The sequence below is a fragment of the Kogia breviceps genome, chromosome 1, assembly GCF_026419965.1.
Source record: "Kogia breviceps isolate mKogBre1 chromosome 1, mKogBre1 haplotype 1, whole genome shotgun sequence".
Taxonomy (NCBI): Eukaryota; Metazoa; Chordata; class Mammalia; order Artiodactyla; family Physeteridae; genus Kogia; species Kogia breviceps.
In genome coordinates, this window is record NC_081310.1 from 194246972 (window position 1) to 194265560 (window position 18589).

At 57.6% G+C, this 18589-nt stretch overlaps 1 protein-coding gene across 6 annotated transcripts in view; it reads left to right on the forward strand.

Moving 5' to 3' along the window:
- The window catches only part of CASZ1 (castor zinc finger 1), a 148788-nt gene that overhangs the window by 33601 nt on the left and 96598 nt on the right, over positions 1-18589 (forward strand). For 2 of the 6 annotated variants that reach the window (XM_067017601.1, XM_067017627.1), the window contains exon 3: positions 245-411. The exons of 3 other annotated variants lie outside the window; for them this stretch is intronic. The gene's annotated coding sequence lies outside the window, so the exon portion shown is untranslated. The remainder of the gene's footprint in view (positions 1-244; positions 412-18589) is intronic. One more of the 6 variants, XM_067017611.1, reaches the window with a different exon arrangement.

The window sequence follows — 18589 nt, forward strand, 5'->3', positions numbered from 1 at the left end:
AAGATGCCACTGGGAGACGTGGGTGGGAACTGTGATTGACCGGGTCAGGGCTTCCTTCTTAGGGGAGGGACTGCATAGGCCTTTCTCAGCGGTGGTGGCTTAGCTACCCCAAGTGAAAGTGAGAATTTGCAAGTTCGAGAAAAGAGCTGGGGCCTAGGAACAGGATATCTGCATTTTGGCCCTGGCTCTGCTGTCGACTCACTGCTTTTTCCCCTCTGGACCTCTGTTTCCCCACCTGTAAAAGAAAGAGGTTGGAATAACTGACCCTGAAGAATCCTCCCAGCATTACCATTGTATGACATTGAATGGTGCCAGCAGCGTGCCAGGTACTCCGGGTGAGGCCTGTGCCCTGGCAGACGCTGCTCCTGGAGCTACGTGTCAGGTCATTTCTGAACAGCACCTCTGGGAACGGTAAGTCTAGCCTGTCTGTGTGTCCAGCGGCTCCTGCTCTGCCGTGAGCTCATCCATGACTTGTTGGGGCTCTCCTGGTGGCCCGCCAGCCCAGGCAGGACCCTCCTTAGAGAAGAGGCCACAGGTATCTTTTGACCCCGGCTCAGAAGTAGCCCTTGCTTAAGGCAAGTACTTAACGCCTGCGGGGTCGGGGGTGGTCTATAGGGCTGGTACTGTCAGATATTTACCTGCAGGTGTCAAACTTGGCAGTTCTTGGGGTGGAGGGTTGACACACAGCAGGTGACTTACCACGTATTGATCATTAGTCAACGTTCTCTTAAGATCTGGAGGGAACCAGCCCAGAGGGGTTGGGCGTTGGTAAAGTTGACGGACAGCGTCTTAGGGTGGGGGCTGAGGCTGAGGGTCTAGAGCGTGGCTGGGAGGGCAGGGCGGGGGGCTGCTTGTTTTGCGTGTGCCAGGCTGGAGTCCGCAGCCCTGGCTCACACACCTGTGCTCTCCCTCCCATGGGCGCCGAGGGAAGACGTGTCCTGCCCCTCCCTCCAGTGGCCAAGTGCTGCAACTCTGGACTTTGAACTTGCAAGGAGGAAGCACTTGTAGAGATGGGTGCCTTGGTGCCCACTGGGCTTTGAGTGGTCCCCAGAGCTGCAGGTCTGGTCATTTGGGGCCATGCCACCTCGGAACTAGCAGAAGCCCTGCATAAGGCCTAGAGATTTGTAAATCAGATGTAAACGTGGGGCCTTTGGTTGTTGTGGTGGAGCAACCTTGTGTCTGAGACTCTTCTTCCTGGTGCCCAGAAAGCGATCACCCTCCAAGAATTGGTCCATCCGCATTTAAGATGTACGGCTGTTGTCCCCGGATGGCGATGGGGCCATGTAGACTGTTGGTTGTGCAGCCCTCTGGCCGGGTCAGCACCGGCACCTGTGCTTCTCTGCTCCTTCCTGGGCTCTTCTTGCTCGACTCTACTTCCTTGACGATCACGGGTCTTGGGATGGCAAGCCCACGCGCCTTTGAGCCTCCGGATGGTCTCCCCGGCCCCCTGTACCCTGTGTGCGAGCAGGTTGCCAGAGTGCCTGTGGAGCCCCTTTCCAGGGGGCAGTGTTTGCCGGTTCTGTCCTCAGTGGCAGGCTTCTTGTTTTCTTCATTCCCTCGGCAAAACATGCCCATTCGTTTTTCCCTTTCTGAAGTTTCCACTCACTGTTGACTCCCAGGGGCTGTGCCAGCTGGGATTTGCACCCAGCATGGGGCATGGGCTCCACGAGTCCTCTGGGACTCCCGCATCCTGGCACCGGCCGCCTCGGGCTTGATAATGAAGCTTGGGAACTCAGAGGGCTCCAAGTGGGAATGTCATGGCCGAGCCCCTTCTCACTCACCCGGCCCTTTGGTCACAGGCTAGGGTCCTGTGTGGCAGGGGTGACCCGTAGTCTCAGAGGTGGCCTGCCTCACCACACCAGAGTGTGGGCTTGGGGCAAGTCTGTGCTCAGGCCTGGTCTGCAGGCCTGCTCCTGCCTGACTCAGATTCTCCCCACTGCTGGCTACGCCACAGAAGATCTGGTTATGTTTATTCAACACTTACGGAGGGCCTGGTGTCTTCCGATCACTAGGGACAGAGTGATAAGACGACCAGCTCTCATGGAGTTCTGGTTGGGTAAGTGGACAACAAACAAACCCCAGAAAGCAACAAGGAAATCATTAGTGCGGAATGGAAATGGATGAGCTGGTGGGACATGACTGGGCAGTCAGAGGAGGCTCCTTTGAGGAGGTGACAGTTAGCTGAGATGGAAGGATAGGAAGTGGACAGCCATCCGAAGAGCAGTGGAATATTTCAGCAGGGGAGAGCTAGTCTGGAGGAGCTGAGGCCGAGAGCTCAGGGAGCTCAGGGGACAGAGAGAGGCCCCAGTGCTGGGAGGTGGATGGGGTGGGGCTGGGGTAGGTAGGACGTGATGTGCCAGGGGAAGTTGGGACTTTATTCTTTGGGTGACAGGCAACTGCTGGAGGGTTTCAAGCAGGGAGGTGAAGTGATCTGATTTTGTTTTAAAAAGATGGCTGGGGCTGCCGTGGGGAGAACGGATTGGCGGCAGCACGGGCAGAAACGAGGAGGCAGGCGCCTGAGTGAGAGTCTGAGTTCAGCCCCCGGGTTAAATTCTGGGATGGGGCTTTTGGTGATTTTAGGAACCAAGTGGAACCTTTCTCTTCACCCTGGGAATGTCCCACAGACAGGTTTTTGTTGTTGTTGTTCCTTTCCTCCGTTTGACATCAGTAAAAGTGGCTGAGACAGAAGGGGGAAATGGGGAGAAGGGGGCAGGGGCCATGTGTGTTTAAAGAGAGAGTAAAGTGGTCTTGCTGATGGATTGAATGGGGGAAGAAGAGACAAGACCCCAGGGTGACTCTGGCATTCCAGGCCCCCGATGCCTGGCCCCGCGTCTCCTCTCTCTCACCTGACAGTGCCAAGGGGAGAAGCACCGGCCTGGGCACTGTGCTGGTTGCTAAGAAAGCTTGCTGGAGTGCATTAGGCACCCCTGGGTCAGCACCATGTGGAGGGAAGGCCCAAGGCCTGCTTGTATCTAGCACCGATTTCAGCAGGGACTTTCCAGTTCACTGTCCTTTTGGCCCTAAGATGCTGCACTGAAGCCTGTTTTGTGCCTTTGCTCCACGGGTTCTGTGCTGGGTATAGAAGTTCGTATAGTTCCTCTCACTGTGGCTTTAAATGTGATCTCTGTGCCTGGATGCACAGAACCTCAGCTGATCAGCTTTGAGAGCTGAAAAATGGGTTTGTCTAAGACCCCCTCGCTTCCAGACGGCCAGCACAGTCTCCAGCCCCAGCTCACGGGCAGGGATCCTGGCCGTCTTTCCACACGGAAAGTCTTTCCACGGTTCACAGTGTGAATTGCCGTACGCAACTCATCAGACTTGACCTAGGCCGCTCTCCCTTCTTCCAGGGATCCTGAGCTGAGGCTCCACTCTCCTGGGTCCTGGTATCGTCTCCTTGGGCCAGGACAAGGCAGGCAGTCCCAGCAGTGATGCTGTAACAGCCAAGCCATCCCCGACCCCCCTGAGTGGGCGCTGCGTAGCCCAGACGGCAGCCAGAGCCTGGCTGGAGTGCGTGTGAAGCTGTCATGGCCGGCTGCGGAGGCCCCAGTGAGGACTCGCCCATGCTGACAACATATTTGCAGCAGTATGGGCCAGCTCAGCCCTCCAGGAAAACTCTGGAGGCCTGACCTCCAGGGGGAGTGACAGGAGGGAGCAGAAGGGCGGGCTGGCCATGACGTCGTGCGGGGGGTGATGGGGATGTCCCAGGCGCGCAGCTGGTGCCTCTGGCTCCAAGGGGGTGTCAGCCAGTCTTCCTGGGTGTGTCTGCCGGCATCAAAACACTGGCCTGAGCCCTGGGGGAGGGGACGTCTGGGTGGGCAGGCGTGTGTGTCCGTGCATGCGTGGGAGGCTCTTCTGCTTTCTGCCTCCGTGGCCTGCACTAGATCCATGGCCTTCACTCCTAACTGGACTGGACAGTTCCAACTCCGTCCTCCAGGGCTTTGATCTGGTGCGGGGCTGGCTGCTCCAGAGGCTGCAGCTGGGGTGGAGGCGTGGAGGGGCGGGATCTGGAGAGGGAGGTGCTGGTGGAGGGGAGCGGGGGCCCTTGTCCTCCACCCACCCCCGCCAGGTGACACCCTGGATCAGTGGACTCCAAGTTCTCAGCCACTTTGTGCTGGCCAGAGACGTGATGGGGAGATGGTGTGGGAAGTGTTACTGATCCTTCTGGCTTCTAATCTGTGTGAGGATTCTGCCTGGTGTTGCCGACATCCCTGCCTTGGGCCTCCTTCCCCAGTTCCCCCTTGAGCCTCCCGCCTTCCTAGCAGCATTGGAAGCCTCTGGGTTCCACCAGGCGCAGACCCAAGGGGTGAGGGATTGGGCAAGGCTGGCAGCGCCTGCCCGCCTGGAGCTACCCGGGGTGATGCGCTCACCCCAAAGGGGACAGCGGCCCATGGCTCTGGGAGGGTTAACGTCTCGTGGACGAGGGGAGAAGCGCTCTGCGCTGCCTCCGTCCTGTGACCTTGGTGCCTCCGCAGGGAGAACATGCCGGAGTCGGAGAAGCGACGGCAGGCTTTGCACACGAGGGGAGTCCCAGTGGCTGGGAACGCGTCGTCTTCTCTTGCAGATCTTCAGGTGCCCCCGCTCTGTCTTCTCCCAGTTTCCCTGGCCTCTCTGATTCTAGAATCCACCCAGGTATAGTCGTGGTCCGGGAGAAGGTCCTTCAGCCCAGAGGACACCACGCTGAGGCATGAGGCCGCCCCCCCACCCCCCAGGCCTCCCCATACCGCCAGCTGCTGGTTCTCTGTTAAATCAGCCTCGGGGATGGTCCCCACCTTCCGCTCAGCACCCAGTTTAGTTTGGTTTCTTGGCCCTTCAGGAGCAGGAGCCTTTTCTGACCCTGAGCCTTCTTCTGATAGCCTGGGCTTGGGACCCCTGTGGCCCTGGGCGATTGAAGGGAGGGAAGGTGTAATTAATCACTAGTATTTTCTCCAGAAATGCTAATCGGGAAAAGCAATTAAAAGTAACTTTTTTCCCTTAGTAATCTGTGTTGAGAGCTGGTAATGAAGTTTAGGGCCGTTGTGACTCAATATTTCAGCTTCACCGACTCAAGTCAAAACAATCCAAGCCCAGGAGTTTGCCGGCAGCAGAGCTGGGCCCTGGCAGCAGCTGGGAGCCCTGGTGTTCCTCCCTCGTCACCGTCGTCCCACCCCGTGCTGTTTCCCGGACAGAGAGAGTAGCAGTCCCAGCTGGTAGGGCAGGGTTGGGGTGGCGAGGAGATGGGTCCTCTAGGACATCCTTGGGAGGCCCGGAACGTGGAAATGCATCTAGGGGATGCTAGGACCGGGATACAAGTAACACTTGGTGTGCTGCAGAGCCAGGGAAGGGCGGGCTCGAATAGGGTTGTGGGGGAAAGATGGGTGTCTGGGGAGCCCACTGAGGTCGACCAGGGCTCAGCCACATGGGACCCAGAGCCAGAAGAGGTGGTGGTCCAGATCCTGACCTCTAACCTCCGGTCATTCATTTTTCGTTTTCGTCTGTTTGTCAAGCATTACTGATGCTTGGTGACACTACGAACCGGGTTGGAACTGCAGCAGTGAACCAACAAGGTAAGAATTCCTGTGCTTGTGGCATTAGCATTTTCGTGGAGGCAGGCAAATGATAAATGAGATAAAGAAATAAAGTAGATGTTGGATGGGACGTGTGTCGGGGAGAAAATTGAAGCACGTTTGGGGAATAGAATAGAATAGGGAGTGTGTGTGGCGGTGGATGGCTTGTCCGCTTAGGTGTGGCGTCTGGGGAGGGCGTCCCTGGGACGGTGACATGTGGGTAAGGACAGAAGGAAGTGAGGGAGCGAGCCACCCTGATTAATATCCGGGAGAAGAGGATTCCTGTTGGGGAGCAGCAAGTGTGAGCTCCCAGAGGCGAGAGCGCCCCTGGCACGTTGGAGGACAGCAGGGAGGCTGGTGTGGCTGGAGTTGGGGAGATGTCGTGTGAGCTCAAGGGGGTCGGGTGGCGGGGCCCCCAGATCCTGCAGGCCTTGGAGCCGTCGTGAGAGCTCAGGCTTTTGCCCCGAGTGGAATAAGAAGCTTTTTGAAGAATTCTGAGTGACGTGATCTGCTTAGGCACAAGCTCTTTATTAAAAAGCAAGGACCACTGTGGCTAGCTCCTGCTCTCACGGGCCGCCTGCGCCCCTGTCCGGGTGCGTCTGCACGAACCCCCGAGCCCCCTCCGAGGTGCTCTCCTGAGCGGGCGTGAGGAGCGCAGAGGGGCTGTCAGCAGTCGCCCTGCCCCAGCCCTGCTGGCCGGCACAGCCCCACCTTGGGGAGCAGTTCAGAAACGGGGTCTTGTCGCTTTAAGCTGCCCCCGGCCCGGCTTCCCTGGCCTGCTTTATCTGAAGTCCGAGCGCATGTTGTTCCAGGACCGATCTGCTTTAGCTAATTAATAATCTGACAGGAGCCACCCAGGGGATTAGCCGCTGAGCCGAGCTCCACCAAGCCCCAGCAAATGAGTCCTGTACTCCTTGGGGACATGGAGGTGACTTTGGGGGGTGCGGGGAGAGGGGACCCCCGCAGGTGAGCCATGGTGTTGGGCAGTGAAGTAGTGACCAGTGAGGGGAGAGGGCAGGTGAGGACAATTCTGAACAGGGTCCCTTGAGAGGAGGCTGCTGTCCTGAGACGGCGAGGATCTCCGCTCTCCCTTGCTGCCCCTTCCAGAAACTGTCCCCACCGTCCAGGAGCTACCTGCTGAGGAGTGGGAGAGCATTGCCAGATTTAGCAAATAAAAATACAGGATGCCCGGTGACATTTGAGTTTCAGACAAACGGCAAATCATTTTCGTTGTAAGTATGTTCCATGTTCCATGTTTTGGACATACTTACACTAAAAAAAGTATTCGCCGTTTATCTGAAATTCAGAGTTTGCCAGTGGTCCTGCGTTTTCTCAGGCAACCCTGAGCACCTAGGGCCAGAGGCTGTGGGACTCCCTCCCTGGAACAGCCTGGAGCTCCCTCTGGAAGAGGCAGCGCCCTTGTGGGGCTGCTTGGGGGCTTGGCAAGCAGGGTGGGGCTGCGGCACAGCGACCCCCTCACCACGGTACTGGGAGAGGAGGATGGAGCGAAGGTCAGCCACCTGCCAAAGCCTCCAACCTCTGTTTGGGCCAAGGTGGCCCGTGGCTGAGTGGAGTCCAAGTTCCCTCCAAAGACACTGTGGTCCCCGGGCTGGGGAGCAAGTCCCAGGGCCACTTCCGCCAGGTGAGGCTGTCATCTGGGAACAGTCCGTGGCGTCTCCTGAGGCTGAGGCCTGAAGTTCCTGGGGTCATCTGGGTTAGGTGGTCATCCGCTAAGGGCATCTGCTCTGAGCCCAGGGAGAGGCCGGGGGGATGGCTCCCTGTGTGCGAGGGGGCCAGGCCAGGCACGAGGTCAGGGACAACAGGCTGCCCTGCAGGGCCACCTCCATGTCGTGAGGCCTCGGAGCACTGACCGGAAATACCCGTCTGCCCACCTCTCTGAGCTACCCTGGAGGCCGCCAAGGAGCCCCTTGCCAGCTTCTCAGGGAGGGTGTGCCACCCGCTGGGACTAGGCTGCCTGGGGTGTCATTCCAGGGGTGGGGAGGGGGTCTTTATTGGCAAACGTGATGGCATCCTTACTGCTCCCTCTCATGACCTTTGTCACCCGGGCTCCATTCCCAGGGGTCAGAGAAGTCAGGGCGGCGAGAGGGGCCTGCTGCCAGCTCGTGGTAGTCCAGCCTCCTGCAGCCAAGGGGCCTGATGCCAGGTGGGCACTGCCCCTGCGGTGCGAGCTCTGGCTCCCGCTGTGTTCCCTGGGAGTTAACGGCATCCCGTGTAGGGAGGCCTCTTCTCCCCCAGCCCCAGGCTGCCCTCCCCCGAGCCTTTCCCGGCACAGCCAGCCGGGGAGTCTTGTGGTGGGAGCAGAAGGGGGCTAGGGCTGCCGAGCCCGGGGGGAACCTCTTCCGCTTCCCGAGCTCTCGGCCTCTTCCCCAGCGTGCCCCGCGGTTTGGCCCTGTTTTGCAAGCCGTCTGCTGCCCATGGCTGCCTCTGACCGACATCGTTAGCATGGGTATTTATATTTCATTAACGACATTAAACCCAAATGGCATTAAAAGCAAAGCTGGTGATAAATAGCTTATTAATAAACAGGGAGTGCTCCGTGCTGCCTGGCCTCTCCCAGCCCTGCATTAACCCTTGCTGCCCCAGATAAAGATGCTTCACCCCAAAGATCATCCCCGCGAAGATGGGCCCGGAAGAGCCGGTCACCCGTCTGCATTCTCCTGACAGCTCTGAGGTCAGTGCCTCTTGGATCCTGGGCGGGCCAGCCCTGGGTCACTCGGGCTCACGAAACCTGGCCAAACCCCTCACAGCTTCTGATCAACTCATCATTACCCTCTCCTCACTAGTTTTCATTCTGGGCATAAAAAATTCAGGAAATGTGGCTTTCTGGGCTCTAAGCTCAGATCTTCCCCATTACTCTGTAGCGCCGTCTGAAAGGAAGCTTATAGACTATTCCGAATCAAAAAGAGTGATGCTTATGAAAATAACAACAACAGTCATTATCTCAGCGAACGTGTCCTGGGCGTAACCGCGCGCGGGCCTTCTGCACGCGCACCAGCTCCCGGCCACCCCAAGGATCGTCCGGCTCAGGCTCATTTTTCACGTGGGAAAACCGGTGCCCAGAAAAGTGAAGCAGGGTCACCAGCTAGAGCCCATGTCACACAGCTGCTGGCACCGGGGCACGGGCTGCCGAGCGATGCCGGGCTCCAGTCATTGTGCGGTCTCCCCCGAAGCAGGACCCGTTGCAGAGGGCCATCCCGCCTCCTGGGCCTCGACCCTTCCAGGGCTTCTCAGCTGCGGCTCCAGCCTTGCTTGACTCCAACTCCTTGCCCTTGGGACCCCACTGCTCTGTTACTCTACACCCCTGCCTGGGCCCAGTGTGCCTGTACAGGCTGGCCGTCTAGAGGGCACAGCCATGCACCTTGCAGGCCACCACCCCTCCTAGGACCTAGAGGGGCCAACAGAAAGCCAGTGGGGTGTCCGTGGTGCCGTAGAGGCCCCAGTGGGCTTCTGCTTCTGGTTGGAGCAGCTTCTGTGTGGTGCCCTCCTGTTGGGGGGAGGGGGTACCGGCCAGGCCTTATTTGTTTGGGGTTTTAAGTTGGAGTCTCTCGGATGTAGAGCCATCTCTTAACTCTTGCAAGAAATAGGGGCAGAGACTCAGCCCCGGGTCCCACCCGCACCGATCCCACCCCAGCTCCCTAACTGAGCTGACTGAAGGCAGGAGGAGGAACTGGAACCTGTCTGAACTTGGGCCCCACCTAGAACTCTCAGTCCTGCAAACCTGAACCAGGGTTCTCATTGTCCTCCCTTCCCATCCGGGGCTCTCTGGGCCCAGGCCTGGCAGAAGGGGAGAAGGGGCTCTCTCGGGGTTTTGCAGCGTAGAAGGGAAAGATGGAGGGGAGCCTGAGGGGAAGATGCCGTGTGGTTCCAAGGGGAGGATGGCGGTAGAGGGCGCGTCGCTGGGACCATCTGGTTGTGTCTGATGAGCACCTGGGGAGGATGGAGAGCTAATTAATTAGCGGGACCCCTGCAGCCTCTGCCGGGGGGCCTGGACTGCTGCTCCCAGCACATTCCCAAGCTGGGAAGGAAGTCGGTGAGCAGAAGCCACAGGGCTCCCCTCCCAAGAGGAGCCCCACTTTATCCCAATGGTTGGAAGTCTGACCGCCCCCCGCAGAGCAAAGCAAGCAGGAGGGGAGCGGGCAGGGAGGCCCCTCCTGACCGGCATGATAACCGGGACTGCCGCGGAAGGTCGGATTCACTCCTGCTTCTCCTCCTGGGAAGACCTTCCAGCTTGCTGTGGCCGTGCAGGCCTCGGACATCACAGCAGCGCATGGCGGGTGGCTGGGAACGGGGTCATGCTTGTCAGCTACATTACGTTTGGCGTACATTAAACCAGCACCCAGAGAACCCGGTACAGAGCAACAGGGGAAAAGAGGTCAGCCAGGCCCGCCTCCGCCTGGGTCTAGTGGTCAGACGGGAGAACTAGTCGGCGGAAATGTGTGATGGAGAGAGACAGACTTTGGAACCAGGCCGACCTGAGGTGCAGTCAGGCCCACCGTTCTGTAGACGTGTGGCCGTCACTCCACCACGCTTAGCCTCAGCGTCCTCCCCTGTACAATGGGCACGGTAGTACCTTCATTGCAGGAATGTCACCTCTAGAGTGCCTGCGACAGGGCCTGGGACCCTTAGATGCTGCCTGAGGGGTAGCTGCCCCCCTATTGCTGTTAGACCTACTCCTAATCTGTTGTGTTAAAGTTCTGTTTGAGAAAGGGGAGAGGAAATGGCTGAAGAATACAGTGTGTGACGCAGCAGGGCATGGCCTGCCACTCCGGCTGGGAGTCCAGTCCACTCAGTGGGGATTCTGGAGCCTGTCCTCCTGCACTCGGCTTAGAAGGGGCAGGAACGGAGGAGAGCCTGTGAAAGGGGGGCACAGTGCACCCCGCTGTCAGTGAGTGCCCGTTCTAAAGGGGAGCCACGTGTAGGTGTGACGCTGGTTCCGGGCCGCTGTGGGGAGCAGGACAGGGGTCTTCAGCATGGTTGCCCCTGCTGCCTCTAATGCCAGCTGTGGTGAGGCAGGGCCTCCCCCTCCCCCACTTGGTCGTGCCCGCTTGTAGTGCACTGGGCTTTGGTTGTGAGCCCACGTCACCACCATCCTGCCACCGTGAGAAGGCGAGGACCGGGACGCCAGCGTCTGCTCCCTCCTCCACGTGGGCTGGGATGTGTTCTCCTCCCGGGCTCCTTCGCAGACTCTGGGTGGAATGCCCCCCTCCTGCCACTGGGACCTGGCCTTTGTTATAACAGCAGTGGAGGCCATTGCTTCCGCCACATCTGGCACATGCTGGTCTTGGCGCTTAGCAAGTTCCCCCCACCTGTGGGATTTGATTGGCCCACTGGGTTCTGTGTGTATGAGAGGCAAGAGCACGGACTCACACAGCCTCTGCAGGCCGCCACCTTCCCAAGCGCGCCTATCCTTTTCTTCCCAGCCCCGCCCTTAGTCCAAGGTCGCCTGTGTTCTTCGAAGGCCAGAGGCCGGATGGGGACTTGGGAGGGGGTCATGGAGTGGCTGGTGCCTCCTTGCTCTCCTTGCCTTGGTGGAATGGCACAGCAGCTGGGGGTTTCTGTCACATGCCACTTGTCACCCAGGGGATTTCTGAGAGCGCACCTCTGGTTAGGAGGGTCCCTGCGGGGAGAAGCCTGCTTTGCCCACAGGATCTCAGAGCCACCCAACTCCGCACGGGCCCAGGAGAGGGGCTGGGGAGTGGCGGGTCGCAGCCTGAAGACAGCTCCAGGGAGTGGGTGGAGTGCTGCCGAGTGGGAAGGTTGGTCAGTGGCCAAGGAGCTGGGCCTTGTGGCTTGATGGGCAGGTCTTTGAGGGGGTCAGAGTCCACTCCAGACCCAAAGCTTTCTCCTTTCCTTGCTGCAGGGCTGGTAGAAGCAGCTCACCTTCCCCTTGGCCCATGGCGCTCTGACCCCAGGCCAGCCTCCGTGGGCTGGAGCAGAGGGAGGCCCTGGGAGAAGGACCCAGGACCAGGTGTACGGTGCCCTCTTGGCCCTGTGCCAGCCCCCATAGTGGGCAGTGCCTGCCTGTTCAGGGCGCACTCTGACGTCCGTCACAGGCAATGGTCGCCTTCATCTGAAGCCACTGGACTTGAGGGGAGGGAGGAGACCACATGCATATTCCCTCCTCGGGGAGCTTTCACCTACTTTCATTTTCTTTTCGCCACTATTTTTTCTTGGGGTCTAATTAAAGACTTGGAGCCACTTACAGCCTGCGGTCGGCTTTTTATTTGGGTCCTTGGCAATTACCTCCTGCCCTAAAATAAGTTTCGATGGAGCGGGGGTAGGAGTTTTCTTTTTAGCCAAGTTCTCAGCTTTAATTTTGCCGTGTGTGTATGTGTGTATGCGCACGTGTGTGTGGCGAAGTGTAAAGAGGCCTTTCCTTCGTCCCCTTTTCCAAATCCTACCTCCTCCTCCTCCTTCTCACTGTCCCCATCTCAAGTGTCCTGCGGCCAAGGCCGAGCCTGGACAGCAGGAACAGTATGTCCTCAGCATCGCCCTGCCTGGAGGCAGCTCTGAGACAACAGGCAGGTCAGCTGCTGACTCTGTCCCAGTTTCTTCACCTGTGAACGGAGACAGCCGGGCTGGGCCCGCCAGAGGCCCCCCCGCTGTGCTGCTCTGGAAGGAGACCTCTTGCCACAGTGGAGTAGGTCCTCCCTGGGGTGTGGGAAGCAGCCACCAGCGCCAACAGGCAGTGCTTTCCCCTGCCGGTCAGCACGCCGTGTATTTGAATAGGAGCGTGTAATCGTGTTCCCCAAGCTCTCTCCCCGCTTTACCCTCCTCGTCCTCGCGGCCACCCTGAGAGCAGCGTGATCACCCCCACTTTATAGACGAGGCTCCCTGCAACCAGAGATAATTAGTGGCTTTTCTGATGTCACTTGGCTTATAGGGGATAGAACCTTGGGATTCAAACCCAGGTCCTCTGATCTTCCAAAACCCACACCCGGAGCCAGCTGCATAATTTGCGGGACCCAGTGCAAAATAAAAACGCAGGGCCCCTCTTTCTAAAATTAAGAATTTTACGATGGCAGCTGTAGGACATTGAACCAAGCACGTGCCCTTCTGAGCGTGGGGCCCTGCCCGCACGCCCTTGAATCCCTTTCACCTGTTTGCCTCTGTTCCCACCTGCGTGGTGAGGGGCAGGGAAGTTACTACATAGGGGCCACCTGTGTTCTGTGTCTGGGCCTCTGCGGCTTTTCCCTGCAGATGCAGTGCTCAGGTCCTCCCCGGTCTTGGCCTGCTGAGGAAGCACTGTACCTTACTTAGCATGACACAGGCTTTCTGGGGTTCCCTGAGCCCCTTAGGGTCCTCCAGGACCGTTTAAGGCCGCCTGAGGCTTTAGGTCAGTCAGAGGTGAGGAACTCAAAGAAAGGACTAAGAGGAGGATTTGGCAAGAGCTCTCCTTGGGTGGAGGGTGCAGATTTGGGGGGATCAATCCCTCCAGTCCCACTCAGGAACTCTACAAGGTCTCTGTCAAGCTTAAACGTCAGGTGACCTGCCGAAGTATCCAGGTCATGCAGGGCTCTAATTGCTGTGTTCGGGGTAGAAGGTCAGGCAGCCATCATTGGGCTAACCTGGAAACTTCCTAGATGGCTGTTGGGGACTTGGAGTAGCCTCGGAATCTTGTGGGGTTCACAGAAGTTTCCCGACACTGGGTGGCTTGATGGAGCAAATGGCTGGGCGTGTGTCCATGGGTACACTGGCATATGTCTGTGTTCTGGTGAGGACGCAGCCCTCTGTGTGCTGGGCAGCTATTTAAATAAGAGCTGTCAGGCTCTTGCCAGCTTCCCTGGAAGGAGCAGCCTTGGCCCGCCCGTCTCGGGACCAGGGACCTTGTCAGCGCACGCCTGCCCTTCGTCTCTCCTGCTGAGAAGGAGAGGAAGCCCGGGTACCAAAGTCCTGGAGCTAGCACCCCACCCCCGGCTCTCCCTGCTGTTCTGTTTCCTTCTAGAGTCTAGACCTTGGGTGAACTTCGGGATGAAATGTGTCCTAAAAGCCACAGCAGCTGTTTTTATAAGGGGGAGATCTACTTTATCTAAAATGGGGGGACGGGTGGGGGTGGGAATCCCATAGGCGGAAGTTCTGAGGCGCTTTGATCATAGGAGGGGGAGAGTGCCCGAGTTTCCAAGGACTGATTAGATGGCATGCCAAGTGTATTAAATTTTGCAGACATTTTAACAGCAATATGCTAGATAGTTGGGTGTCCCCTGAGGCAGCTGGATTTTTTATATCCTTCACAGAAGGTCGGAACCCTCTTCTGCCTGCCTCCCCCCTCCACCCCATGCTCCGTGCTTCTGTCTCTCCCTCACCCTCCCTTTCTTCGACAATTTTCCTTGCTTCTTGCTCTCTGCTCACAGAGAAACTAAAAGACACCTCTAGTCCCTGCCCAACAGAGGGCATTCCGTCCCTCCTGCCCTCCTGTCAGGAGATCGGGGGTCTCCAGGGCAGGGGGTGGGTACGAATGGGGGGCCTGATTTCGATTTTTTTTCCCTTCCCTTTCCCCTTCCTTCTCCCATTTTGGAGACGGTCATAAGACCTTCTCCCTCCCTGCTTATTTTTATAGGAAAAAAAGGCAGGAAAAGAACCCATCTGGCATATGAATAATTGAAACGGCTCAACTCTGTTCCTGTTGCTGCTGTTTATTCTCAGCTCCCCCGGCCCCCAGCCCATCCCCCTGAGTGCGGGTCTCTGAGCAGAGGATGTGTGGGCATTCTTAGAAGGTTCTCGGCAGAGGCCCGGGGCCCTCCTCAATCTCAAGCCCTTTCTCCCTGTGAATCTGTAGGTCTGGGTGGGGGGCATTTGGACGTGGGGTTGGTTTTCCATCTCGTGCGGACAGCCAGCCCCTGGCTAGAGTCTCTCCAAATACCACTCTAACTAGAATGGTTCCTTCGGCCCTTGGGCCTCAAGGGACAGCTTCCCCTGACCCTGATTTCCCCGAGGGTCCTCCTGGATTGTCTGGTTCCAAGCTCCTTTCCCCCGGGCCCCACCCCTGTGCCCTCGGCTTCAGCAGCCTGGGCGCTCCTGTTTGGGGAACTCAGGCCTCTGCGGGGCTCACTGCACCGCCGTCTTAGCACTGCCTCCAGGGGGCTGCTTCCAGTCCGCACGCCGCCTGCCGCCTCGGAGCCGAGCCCTAACACCTTGCTCAGAGCTCTCGAGTCCTCGCCCACCCACTCCTCTTCCTCTCCCGCCCCTCATCCCGCCCAGGCAAGGGCTTTCGCAGTCTTCACTCGAACACAGCCTTTGGGTCAGGCGCCGTGAAAGCCAGAGATTTTTTAACTTCTTTCCACCGAGTTGGAAAGTTGGGAGAGTTGGGAGAAAGCACAGTGGTCGTAGGTTGGGGCAGGGGCAGGGGCAGGGGTGGGCAGGTAACGGACTCAGCCTGGCTAGAATCGGCTGCCCGTTCCCCTTGCAGGGAGGCTGGACCAGCTGCACACCGAGCCGCCACGTCCGGGCCGAGGATCCACTGTCTCTTTAAAACCATTCAGAGGAAAAACAAAAGAACTTTAGTGCATTAATTCTAGATGAAGATGGGTCTCCAGATGACAGGCTGATCCACGTTATTCCCCATAAGACAACTTCCCCTCTCTCCTCCTCCCCCTCCTGCCTTCCTGCCCCCTCTGCCCAGCGCTTTGCCGTCATCCACGGCTTGTGGACGCCGACCCGGGGAATATGCGCTTTACGTTCGAAAAGTCAGTACTTCTGTGTGTCTGTTTGGGACCTCATGTTTGTGTCACATGTGAGGTATTGACGTGCAGCCGTGGGTCCTGTGGTTGTAAAGTGCTGTGAGCGAGTACGTGTGCATTTCCAAATGGCCCTGGGGGGTGAGGGGAACGTGTGGGTCACTGCAAAGTGGTACGGGGGGCGGGGGAGTGTGTCCCTTTCCCCGGAGCTTTCTGGGTCGGCACATTAAGGCTCATAAAATGCCTCCGCAGAAAGAGGGTGTGAGCAGCACCGAAAACATTCTAGCTTTTCTGGGTTTGTAAAAACAAAAAAAAACAACTACCCACTAAGCAAAAAATAATTCAGATGAAATTCACATCAGATTTGTTAATATATAACTATATATATGTGTGTGTATGTGTGTATATATGTCATTTATAAAGACTCCTACACATGTTGTAAAAGCTGTAAAATGTCTGGCATTCCAGGGCCTGGTACGAATAATTAGATATTTATATCCAATAAAACTGGTTTGATGGGGAAATTGTTTGCCTCCGTGCGGATTCTCAGTTGAGGACGAGTTTCGGCGGTTGGGTTTGTTTTTTTGCCCCCGACAGTAAAACCAGGCATTTGGCACCAACAAATGTATTTCCCGTAAATATCTGAAGCTCTCTTTTTCCACCGTGGGCTCTGCTAGATGAGCCCTGTCCTGCCGGCCCCGCACTGGTCTCCTCTCCTGCCTTTGCGTTTTCGCTGGAGAAACATGTGTGCAAAGCCCCCTCCCGCCACCCTGAGCCCGAGCTCCAGGCCTCAGATGGGAGTCGGAGCTTGTGCCCCTTGTGTCTGTCCCAGGTCCCCACCCTCCACCCACTGCCAGCCTTGGGGCCCACGCCAGTGGGTCTTCTCTCTTCTTATCTTTGCTCTTTTCCCTCTGAACAGTTCCTTGGAGTGGGGCTTCCGCTCTCGTTCCTTAAGGCCCAACCTAAGTACTTTTCTGATTTCTTTAATTACCTTCTACCGCCAATATTCAATTTGTCTCCCCGCTTGCCTGAGCTCTGCTTGACCTCCTGGCCATTGCCTGCAGGGCCTCTACCGCAGTGTGGGGCGGCCCTGGGGAGCCAGTCTGCCTCCCTGCCCGGCTCGGGGAGACCCCCACCCCACCCTTGCTTCTCTTCCATCTGCTTCACTGTCGGGAGCAGGTGGAGCCAGAAGGAGCCGTGGATGGCCGTGCCCGCCCTCTCCCATTCTGCGGATGGGGGGCTGAAGCCCCGGGTGCGGCAGCTGGGGTTCCTCATGCATGGTGGGGGCAGACTGGGGTGGGAGGCGCCGCCCCCCGACTTTCAGCTCGTTCTGGGAGTGTGGATGACACACAGACCACACTCTGCCCCTGGCAACCGTTTCTGTGAGACTTGGAGCCAGTGGTCTCACCTCTCTGAGCCTTGCTTCTCTGTATTTGTGACTTGGAATCGGTCATTCTCGTCTGTACAGTCACTGAGAAGAGTAAATGAACCAACCCATGACAAGCTCCTAGGCCAGTGCCCATAAGTTGGTGGTGGTCGATATTCACCCTGACCGTGAAACGGCAACTCGCTGTGAGCCGGGGCTGAGCCTGGCCCGCGAAGGCGACGCCCACGTGGCAGGACTGCCTTTGCCCTGACCCTTTCTCCCTGTGAGAGGCCCGTCACCCTCTGGGGGGGAACCCAGCCGGGATCAGAGCACCTTGCAGCTTCCCGGAGGTCAGGCCCTGACCAGCTTCAGCCAGGAAGGAAAGGCCGGGAACAGTGGAGGAGTTGGCAAAATGCATGTGCTGGAGTACTGAGGTCTAATCAGGAACTGTAAACCCAAAGAGAGGGCCCTGAGGAAGGGGAGGGGTGGACTGCAGCGCAGTTCAAGGGCTGGTGCCATTGTTCTGACAAAGGCCCTTCAGATCCAAGATTTGAAGTCTCCTGAAGGGTCTGTGGGAGGACAGAGTGGCCAAGAATGCTGGGAGAAGGGGGAATGGGCCCAGTGGGGGTGGGGGGCGCCCTCTGGAAAAGGTCTGTTGGCCCAAGTGGGAGCAGTGAGCTTAATTACAGAGCAGCGAATGCAGTGAAAATAGACAGCCCTCGATGCGCAGCTGGGGCTGCTGAGCTGGGCCACCCTGGCAACGCCAGCCACGCGCCCCCACCCCCACCCCCTGCTCTGGTGCCCGCCTGCCCTCCTGCACCCTCACCAAGGGCACTGTCCTCCCAGGCGGTTCAGGCCCCCAGGAGGATCTTCCCACCAGTGGCACACACAGAATGGCCCCGCGTGCTTCATTTGCACCCGCTGCAGAGAGCAGGAGTGACGGACCACAAGCACACCCAACCAGATCGCACGCGTGCATCTCCCGCAGCTGTAGGTTTAACACACACTTTACGCAGAGGGGATAGGCGCCTGGCCTGAAAATAAAAGCGCCCTTCAAAAGACTCTTGGGTGTCCTGTTTTTTTGTTGTTTTTTTTCTGTCTTTCTTTCCTCTCCCCCCAAAATGAAAAAAGAAAAGAAAAAGAAAAACTCAACGAGAAGCAGAGCCTGAGCTTCCTATGACTGGCTCTCAGAGAAGCCAGTCAAATCTCCCCTTGTTGAGAACATTTTGACAGCATAAAATAGCTGCCGGAATGTGACTTTAGTGAAAAGTAAAAAAAAAAAAAAAAAAAAAATCCTTCCTTCATGCATATGGAGTTTTTTGGAAAAAAAAAATGGTATTTTAATGCTTTCTATTAAATTGGGACTAAAAGTGGTGTCTTAATTTGCATGCATTAGCATATTTGCATATAGATCACTGAAATGGTGGAAGAGAGAAGAGCCTTTAAATGAAAATTCTTTTAAAGGCACAGGCCTGCCTCCCTCTTCATCTCCCTCTGGGATTTATGCCTGATCTTTTCTTCTCACCTCCCACCCCACCCTCTGTGTCCTCGCTGTGAATGGACATGGACGGGAGAGTCAAGGCCCTAGTCTCTGGAGCTGGCTCAGGGAGGGGTTGAGGGGCTGAAGACAGCCCTGGCTCTTGGTCACCCCATGGCCCTGCAGCTCCCAGCGCAGGCAGGACCCCATGCAGGCCTGGCTGGGCTCCCTTGTGTCATGGCAGTGACTCTGGAGGAGGGGCCTGTGTTCACAGCCAGCAGGCAGGTGGCCTCGTGCCCTTGGTCCTCTGCCAGCCATTGTCCTTTCTCCTCTCCTACCCCTCCCCAGGCCATGTTGATTCTGTACCAGCCTGCCAAGAGGCACTGTCCCGCTAGCCACTGGCCTGAGCCCTTGGCCACCTGGCATCAAAGGAAGGGGGTCTGTGGGTACTCCTTCTGGCATCTTCCCCTGTGTCAGCTCTTGGGACTGAGACCTTCCCCACCCCCTT